Here is a 9,765-nt window from a genome sequence, read left to right as displayed (position 1 = left end):
TATTCCCACCGCTGGCCAGGCCCTGCGGCGACGGCAGCCTCACACCGCAGCCGAACCAGTGAACCCTCATACTCCTCTCCGCGCGGGCTTCCACTGTCGCGTCTTCCCCGGCTCCCCGTCGTCCCCTTCCTAGGCCTCGCTGTCGTCCACCGCCCTGGTGCTCTCGGCGCGGCGTGGTCAACGTGGTCAAGGAACGACTTCCATCGGACGTGGACTGTACGTGAAGAGGCTGACAGCTAGGTCCATGGCCGCAACAAGGAAGTGCCTCCTTATTACGCGGAAAATAATGATTCCTTCACCTCACAGCGGGGACCCACCGGACGGGCCACCGTATTTCACAAAAAAAAGTTTCCCTCTGACTGCGGGGACCCACCAGCTACATCTTCGCACGCAAGGAAGTGCGTCCGGGCAAAAAAAACGATTCGCCCCCCTGACTGCTGGGACCCACCAGCTACATCTTCGCAGGCAAGGAAGTGCCTGACAGTCGGGACCCACCTGGTCGAAGCGTACGTAGCATTGTCATTCTGGTCGCGAACGTATACGTAAATACTGGTCGATGTAGAGGCGCGCACGTGTCGTAGTAGAGGCACGCACGTAGCATGTACAGGTACGTACAGCGGCCAATGTGCAAGAAAGAAAATACGACCACGTACGTACATACGGGCAGGGTCTCGAACGCCTACTCGCGCATACGTACGGCCAGGGCTCGTGTACATGGCTGGGTCGGAACGGAGAAACTGCGTCGTCGTCGTGTTCATGGGGAGCCAACCGGCTGGGTCGGAACGGAATGCGTCATCGTGTTCATCGGGAGGGCTTGGACGGAACAACCGATGAAAACGAGGTCTGGCGTACCGCAGAACGGAGAAAACAGCCTTGTGTTCGACCGGCCACGTTTGAAACGGGATCCTGTTCATCAGGAGGGGTCTGGCGTACCGCAAAACGGAGGAAACGAACCTCCTACGGTCGAAACGGGGCTCCTGTTGATCGGGAGGGGTGTGGCGTACCGCAAAACGGAGGAAACGGACTTGTGTTGGAGCGCTACGGTCGAAACGGGGGTCCTGTTCATCAGGAGGGGTGTGGCGTACCGCAAAACGGGACTCCACGGGACACTGTTCATCTCCACCGTCGACCCCCTCCGGCCTCCACGGACTACTGTTCATCCACCGTCGACCTCCACCTGCGACTGTTCATCCACGGGCTCCTGTTCATCCAGCCTCCACCACGCGCTACTCCACCGACTACTGTTCAACCACCCCTCCACGGGCTCCTGTTCAACCACCCCTCCACGGGCTACTGTTCATCCAGCCCTCCACCGTCTACTGTTCATTCTGCCCTCCACGGGGTGGTCCTGTTCATCCTGCCCTCCACGGGGTCCTGTTCATCCAGCCCCAACCGGCTCGATCGATCGTGGTCCTGTTCATCCAAAGGCAACACCACGGGGTCCTGTTCATCCACCCCCACCGGGAACTGTTCATCCAAACCCCCCCAGCAACGCTCACTGTTCATCCAGAGGCAGCATCGATCGGCTTCAGTTAGCAGCAGTAGCGAAGGAATCGCTCGATCGGGTTCAGTTAACAGTCATCGATTGATCGCTCGGGTTCAGTAACGCATAGCTTGCAGTGCAATCGCTCGGGTTCAGTTAGAGCCCAACGCCTCGCTCGGGTTCAGTTAGAGCCAACGCCTCGCATACACGCGCGTACGTGTACGAGAGAAACGCGCATCGCTCGGCCCCTGACCTCCCACCGTAACCGGGAACTCCCCGAAATTTTCCTCGCCCTCGCTTCTACCACAGTTTTTTCCATCATGAACGGCCCAAAGAATGTCATGCAGCTGCGTCTCCGGCCCGCCCAGGACGAAAAGCCCATTTTCTGTCATGATTTTTTGTCATAGAAGTAGGAGCCCACCACATCTATGATGATACCGGGTTTTGTGACAATTATCGTCATAAAAGTGTCATACATATGACAGGAAAAAAAATTCGTTCGGCCCAAAATGTCACAGATGTCCTTTTTTTAGTGATATCGACGTAAGCTCGAGTGTCCGAAGTCAATCCTCTGTAGAATATCTGCAACTCTAACCATCTCTCGAGCCCGTGGTTAGGACATCTCCTGAATAAAGCCTTGTATCTCTCCCAAGCATCATACAAGCTCTCGTATTCACGTTGAACGAAATTGAAGATCTCATCTCGAATCGCAGACTGCTTGTGTAGTGGGAAATATCTATCCAAGAAAGCTCGTGATATCTCATTCCAACTGTATGACCTTGATGGCAAGGATCGATACCAAGCACGAGCATCATCACGAAGAGAGAATGTGAACAACCTGCACATGATTGCATCTTGAGGAACTCCATGGTACTTGATTGTATCTGAATACTCCATGACTCAGTGTAAGTGCTCATAGGGATCCTCAGTAGGCAGTCCTCCAAATTGTTGTTGTTGAACCAAAGCAATAAGACTATGTTTCAGCTCGAAGTTCTCTGCCTCAATAGTTGGCCAAATCGGTCCTGTGATATAGCACTGACTTTTGGGCATCCAAAGATTACGAAGCAATGCCATCTTAACCGAGTGTAACTATAGAAAACCTGCAATTAGTTCAGATTTCCTACAAACACTCATAAACAGTAAACACTAGTCAGAAAGTTAGTATCCTAATAAGCCGAAGCAACAAAAAGTAAAAAGGTAAAAGAAGCACAGAAATAAATTTGAATGGAAATTTAAACAAAAACTATACTAAGCCTACTCTATAGCTTCACACAATCGTTCGACGCTAGTCCCCGGCAACGGCGCCAAAATGATCGATAGTAAGTGTAGCGGGGTTTTTACGCCCAAACTGCAAGTGTCGTGTTCTCCACATGGACTAGGCAAGTCAATGATCGTGCTCGGATAAAGCTAGGTAACACAATTCAGATTATGAATGCAAGAAAATAAACCTAAACTAAACAAGGTAGTTCCCGAAGGTCGTCGCCGAAGAAAATGCAAAATAAGCAAAGGGGAGGTTCAGATTGTCTATATTGTCTTTTTTGATGTTTTTCTATTACTTGAGAAACTAAAATGCTAACACAAAAGGAAACAACAGGTCATGAACACATATATTTATCTAACAAGCGTATGACAGAGGGAAGAAACAAGATAATGGACAGGGATGAAAATGCGTCATGTCACAACATATATTACAGGTACAGAGCTAATACATAGACTGCAAATTGAATGATCACCCAACTGGCTACCACAGAGAGTAATTTCAATACAAAATAAAATCACAAATAGTAACATGAATTTGTCACAGTGAGCTAGCTGACATGGTTTACATCACAAAACACACATGTATTTATATAGCACATGTACTGGAGCTAACACATGGACAACTGAATAAATTTCTGCAGTAAGGAACAAACACATAAGGGAGCTCACACATACAGTAGCAGAATACTAATTAACACATGACAAGTACGAACTGAACATATTATCAGTAGCATATTATCGGTAGCATAGAGTAGATGATGGAACTATCTCAAACATCACAGGTAGCAGAACAATATTACAAGTTGAACCACCTAGTTTTCTCACGGGCACATCAATAGTTAACTGAGATTCAGACTACAAGCTGCAGAATAACCAGAGCAAAAATTCAGAAAACTACAGTAAGAGAAGAGAGATTCAGAGTTGTCTCCTAGGCTGTAGATGTTGCGGGCGAAGGAGAGCAGCAGGGACGAAGATGATCAGCGAAGCCAAGTGGGAGAGGATCAGCAAGGGGTCGTTGGAGAGGATCAGCAGCTCCGTTTCTTGAGGCTGGTGACGAGGGAGTGCTGCAGATCGGCGTCGTTGTTGGAGAGGAGCAGCAGCATGTTGGGGGTTCAGAGGTGAACAGCAGCAAGGTTAGGAGGAGGAGAAGTGCAGCAGCAGGGACGTGAGGAGAGGGAAGAAGCAGCAGCAAAGTTTGGGGAAGAAGAAGCAGCAGGTTGAGGCGCTAGGAGAGGGGAAGCATAGGAGAAGCAGAAGGGCAGCAGGGAGGACGTCAGGAAGAAGAACAACAGCGAGGTAGGCGAAGGGAGCGGCAAGGAGAATCAGCAGCAGGTGGAGGCGCGCGGGTATGGCAGGCGAGATGGCCGCTGGTGGTGAGCGGCGCTGGTGATGGATAGATGGATGGGTGGCGGAGGCGCACCACCACGCCGGCCTGGCCGTGGCGGTGGCCGGAGGTGGAGAAGGAGGGGTTAGGGAGAGAGATGGAGATGCCAGGCCCAAAGGGGATCGAAGGGCACCTAGGGATTTTGACCCCTCTCGATCAGATCTGCCCATATTGCACTTTAGCCCTTCTCTTCTCTTCTTTTAGCTCAAGTAGGTCCCTCTCTTCTTTAGCTAGCCCCCCTAAGCTTTAATCTTCTTCAAGCTTGAGTCCCTTGCTCTTTCTTCTCTTCTTGCCCATGATCTTGTTTCTCAATACTTTCTAGACAGAAACTTGTAGATTATAGTGCCTTGTCGCACTTTTCTGCAAAAAAAAAACACAATGACTAGTAAATGATTCATTATATGATTTTCATGCAAATATTCAACTAAACTTAGCAAGAATAGATGGGCATAACTCAACGAATGGTATAATTCAATGCCCAAATTATGTATATGAAATCTGCTTATCAATGCCACGTCATCAACCGTGTTTATCTTCACAAACTTCTAAAGAAGACATCCTATGAGCTCCTAACTGGTAAGAAGTCAAACATCAGTTACTTCAGAGTATTTGGTGCTAGGTGCTGGATCAAGGATCCACATCACACTTCAAAATTTTCACCAAAAGCACATGAAGGTTTTATGCTTGGATACGGAAAGGACTCGCACTCCTACAGAGTCTTCAACCTCTTTCACTATAAAGTGGTTGAAACTATGGATGTGCGGTTCGATGAGACTAATGGCTCGCAAAGAGAGAACCTGCCAAATGTGCTAGATGAAGCCCCACCTAGTGAATCTATCAAGCTTATGGGTACTGGAGAGATCATACCTTCAGATGCACAGGCTGAAGAAGAAATCATCATTTCTGCACCTAGTCAACCCGAAGACACTGCTCAGCCTAAAGTCAATGCTGATAATGATGACAATGATCAGCCAGGGCAAAATCTTCGTCCAGCTCATCCTCGTGTTGCAAATGAAGTACAGATTGAGAAGATAATTGATAGCATCGATGCACCTGGTCCACTCACTCGTTCAAGAGCAACACAGCTAGCAAATTTCTGTGGGCACTTTGCATTTATCTTTATATCTGAACCCAAATAAGTTGCTGAAGCCTTCATGGAACCTGAATGGATTCAAGCTATGCAAGAAGAGCTTCACAGTTCGAGCTGAACAATGTGTGGGAATTGGTTAAGCGTCCTGATCCTCGCAAGCATAACATCATTGGCACCAAATGGATATATCGCAACAAACAAGATGAGCATGGTCAAGTTGTCAGAAACAAGGCTCATCTAGTTGCTCAAGGTTACACACAAGTAGAAGGGATTGACTTCGATGAAACATTTGCTCCCGTGGCCAGGCTTGAAGCCATTCGCATACTGCTAGCCTATGCCAACCATCACAACATCCTTCTGTATCAAATGGATGTAAAAAGTGCCTTTCTCAATGGCAAAATTGAAGAAGTGTATGTTGCACAACCTCCTCGCTTTGAAGACCCAAAACATCCTGACATGGTATATAAGTTCAACAAGGCATTGTATGGCCTCAAACAAGCCCCTCGCGCTTGGTATGACACGCTCAAAGACTTCCTGAAGAGAAAAGGCTTCAAACCTGGTTCCCTGGATCCCACTCTCTTCATGAAGACATACGATGGTGAACTGTTTGTATGTCAGATCTATGGGGATGACATTATCTTCGGCTGCACTGACAAGAGATACAGTGATGAGTTTGGACATATGATGCAAGAGCAATATCAGATGTCCATGATGGGTGAGCTGAAATTCTTCCTCAGTCTTCAAATCCGTCAGCAGAGGAAAGGCATCTTCATATCACAAGAGAAATACCTCAAGGATTGCCTGAAGAAGTTTGGAATGCAAGACTGCAAAGGGTACACGACGTCAATGCCAACCAAAGGTCAATTGGGTCCCGACGACAATGGTAAAGAGTTCGATCAAAAGGTATACCGCTCCATGATTGGTTCTTTACTCTATTTATGTGCATCTAGGCCAGATATAATGCTTAGCATTTGCATGTGTGCCCGATTCCAAGCGGCACCAAAGGAATCGCATCACTTAGCAGTGAAGCGAATTCTTCGATATTTGGCTTACACCCCAACACTAGGATTATGGTATCCAAAGGGCTCAGAGTTTGATCTAGTTGGATTCTCAGATGCTGATTATGCTGGTGACAAGGTTGATCGCAAGTCCACATCAGGCACACGTCACTTTCTTGGACGATCTCTTGTTTGTTGGTCTTCAAAGAAGAAGAACTGTGTATCCCTCTCCACTGCTGAATCTGAGTACATTGTTGCTGGATCTTGCTGCGCTCAGCTTCTATGGATGAAGCAAACTCTCAAGGACTATGGCATGCACCTGAAGCAAGTGCCACTCTACTGCGACAATGAAAGCGCCATCAAGATTGCCAACAACCCAGTTCAGCACTCAAAGACAAAGCACATTCAGATCCGTCATCACTTTCTCAGAGATCATGTCATGAAGGAAGATATTGATATCATTCACGCCAACACTGAAGAGCAATTGACATATATCTTCACAAAGCCCTTGGATGAGAAAAGGTTTTGCAAGTTGTGGTGTGAGCTAAATATCTTAGAATCCTCAAATGTCCTGTAATTGGACACACACATCCTAACGCTTATGCATGTTGATGACTTAGATGTGCAACACACGAAGTAACGTATATCTTCAATCAATGAAGACATACACTTTAAGTGTGAATACATTAACATGGAATTTGACTTCGGAGCGCCACAATAATTGTGCGCCGTGTCTAGGTCTAATACTTCCTATACGGTGGGTAACGCCACCACCAAATTCTTACTGAAATGTTGCATTTGGCGTCACAATTGCATAGTCTTCGCATTTGGTGTGTCTTGAACATTGATTTGACTTCAAGGTTTATCTTCGCAATGTTGAGTTGGTCTAATATATAAATATATATGTGTGTGTTCTGTCCTCTACAGCATTCACTTATAGCTATGTCTTCATACTTGAGTTTTTCTTGATCTAAGTGAATGTGATCGGACCCTAACCCCTTCTGTGCTTCTTCCTCAAATTCTATCTGTCCAAATCATATGCATTCTATTGAAACCTATCGACTGCCTTCTCTGAGTCCTTGTCAGCAGAAGACACAGAGACAAACATTTAAATCTGTTTTTAATGCCATATCCTTTTTGCCTGAATACCGGAGAAGCCGGAACGACCACCCGACAATCTAGGCGTGCGTGGGAACATGGAACAACTTCCAATAAGTTGCATGCAAGCCACGTGTCCTTCAGATGTGAACCGCCAGGGGCAGCTGCGTAATTACACTGTGCAGTCCCTTTTCTTATAAATACACACTCTACGCGGACATTATCTCTACTTCCACCTCGCCACCTCGCTCAAAACCTAGCACCTCCACTAGCTCGCGTTGATGCCGAAGACGAAGCACTTAGCTGCCGCGACTTCTTCGGCGCCGTCCTCACGCCGGCCGTGGACCTCGTCCTCTCCGCCGCCGCCGTAGGTGTCTTCCACCGCCAAGTTAGGGCGCGGGAGATTGAACTGCTCGGCTTCTAACTCTGCCTCGTCTAGCAGTTCGTCAGCGGTAATTGAATCTCACTTTTTACTGCCTTTTAGATCCGTCAAATCCATCCACTTCAACCAAAAGTGGTTTCTTCACTTCCAAATTTGGATCCATCTTTATCTGCATCTCATATCATGCTAAGTATATTCACTTATGCTTCATAACTAGTTAGATTCCTCACTTGTACTTATTGATGGATTCGTACAAATTTGGAACCAACTCTCTTCAAATAAGTGAATGTCTTCGCACTATGAGGTCAATGTCTTCAAACCGATTTTTCTTCAAAAATCTTCTGAGAATGCATATGACGTCTTCCCCTTCCCTCGCATCTCTAATGCTATCACAGGTACATGTCCGTGGGAGAATCCCTTGGTTCTCATAGTCTGCATTCATTTGCAGAGTTCTTACAGCATCATATACACTCCCCTGAAGCTAGCTCTTGTCTGACCAGTAGAAGGAAGCCATTCACTGTTCTGAAGCCATTCAGTCTGAATATAATGGCAACTGAGAAATCAACAAGAAAAGGTGGCAGGCAGCACCATGGAGATACTGCTAAGGATTTACCTCCTGATCTGTTTGAACTGTACAAGTCAGATCCAGAGGAAAGCTACGGCCAGCGCAAGACCCGAATCCAATGGATTCGAAGATATTGGGCTGAACAGTGATTCAAGTACAACTTCGTCACTACTGAATATGCAGATAAGAATGCCATAAAGCGAAGATCTTCAATGATCTGCCCCTCTTTGATGTTGACATTCTGAACAACTTCATCGACGAGTGGTTCAATGACCAGAGCATCAGTATTGATGATCTTCAGCTGCCTGTGGACATCAGCGTCACATTCCATGGAGCCATTGCCAATGAATTGGCCTTGGCTCAGAAAATCGTTGAGCTGAAAAACAAGATTGATTATGAGAAGGCCCATTTTCAAGTAGAACATGGCCAAGCTCAGCGTGGCAGATGTTCAAATCTTCAAGAAGATGATGCAAGATCTCAAAGAAGAGTTTCACAAGAAGCATAATGAAGCTAAAGGCTCACGAGAGTGCATGAAGTACTTCGCGGAGAAATGCGCCCAAGCCAACAATGAAGCTGAAAAGCCTCTTGGGCGTCCTGACATCGACCCTAGGTTGTCTGCCAAGCAGAAGAAGTCTGTTGTGACCCAAACTGAAGCACCAAGGCAGGAAGAACCTCGCATTGTCTTCCCTACCATCATGACTGGCTCGAAGCCAAAGCTCACCTTAGCAGCTTCAGAGCTGAAGAAAACAAGGCAGCTGAAGCCGAAGCCAGAAAACGCAAGCACAAGGATGCTTCTGATGATGCCCCATCCAAGAAGAAATTGAAGACTAAGTCTTCAAAGAAAGAGCGTGCTGCGGCCTCTGAGCCACTCATTGTTGAACCCATCTGTGTTGCTCTTCCAGCTTCAAGCAACCAAGAGCGTCGTCTTGTGATCCATGAGCCTGCTTCCACAGAGGCTCCTCAAGATGAAGAAGTTCCAGTAGTTGACCCCATCACAGCTGAAGACATTGGTCATGATGACAATGTTAATGATGATGAAGTCCTTTCTTAGCTCGAGCCCCAGTCGGTATCATCGCCTGCTCCAACGAGCAATGAACTAATCAGCATTGGTCTTCCATTGACGCCAATTACTCAAGATGACTCATGGGCCGAGCGCCCACAGCAAGACACTCCAGTCCATGATGAGACACCCAGAACTCCACCACCTCAAGTCACCACTCTGGTGCTTGACAACGACAACTACATGGTGCAGACCGCTCCCTCACCAAAGGCCTCGCCCGCATTTCGCAGGCTTCGCAAAGGCCCCAGGCCACAGGTCACCATGTCGAGCATTCCAGAATGGGAAGTGCACCAAAGCTTAGTAGCACGTCAAGTGTTTCCTGAAGCCACCCTTACTGTGAATGCCTCTGAGTCTGAAGCTAAAGCTGCTGAAGACATTCCGGCTGCATCAGCCGATGAAGATCAAGGAGAAAGAGAAGAAGAAAGAGCTGCCACACCCCCAGCTA

General features: G+C 47.3%; 1 non-coding gene across 1 annotated transcript; it reads left to right on the top strand.

Annotated features, from left to right (window-relative positions):
- The first annotated feature begins 2,087 nt into the window (after positions 1–2,087).
- Positions 2,088–2,191, top strand: LOC123056280 (small nucleolar RNA R71). The gene has a single exon (XR_006426709.1). It is a non-coding gene; the product is annotated as a small nucleolar RNA R71 (small nucleolar RNA).
- The last annotated feature ends 7,574 nt before the right edge of the window (positions 2,192–9,765 follow it).

This window comes from Triticum aestivum, chromosome 2D (assembly GCF_018294505.1).
Source record: "Triticum aestivum cultivar Chinese Spring chromosome 2D, IWGSC CS RefSeq v2.1, whole genome shotgun sequence".
Taxonomy (NCBI): domain Eukaryota; kingdom Viridiplantae; phylum Streptophyta; class Magnoliopsida; order Poales; family Poaceae; genus Triticum; species Triticum aestivum.
Note: the sequence above shows the minus strand (reverse complement) of the source record. Positions and strands in the feature narration are given on the sequence as shown.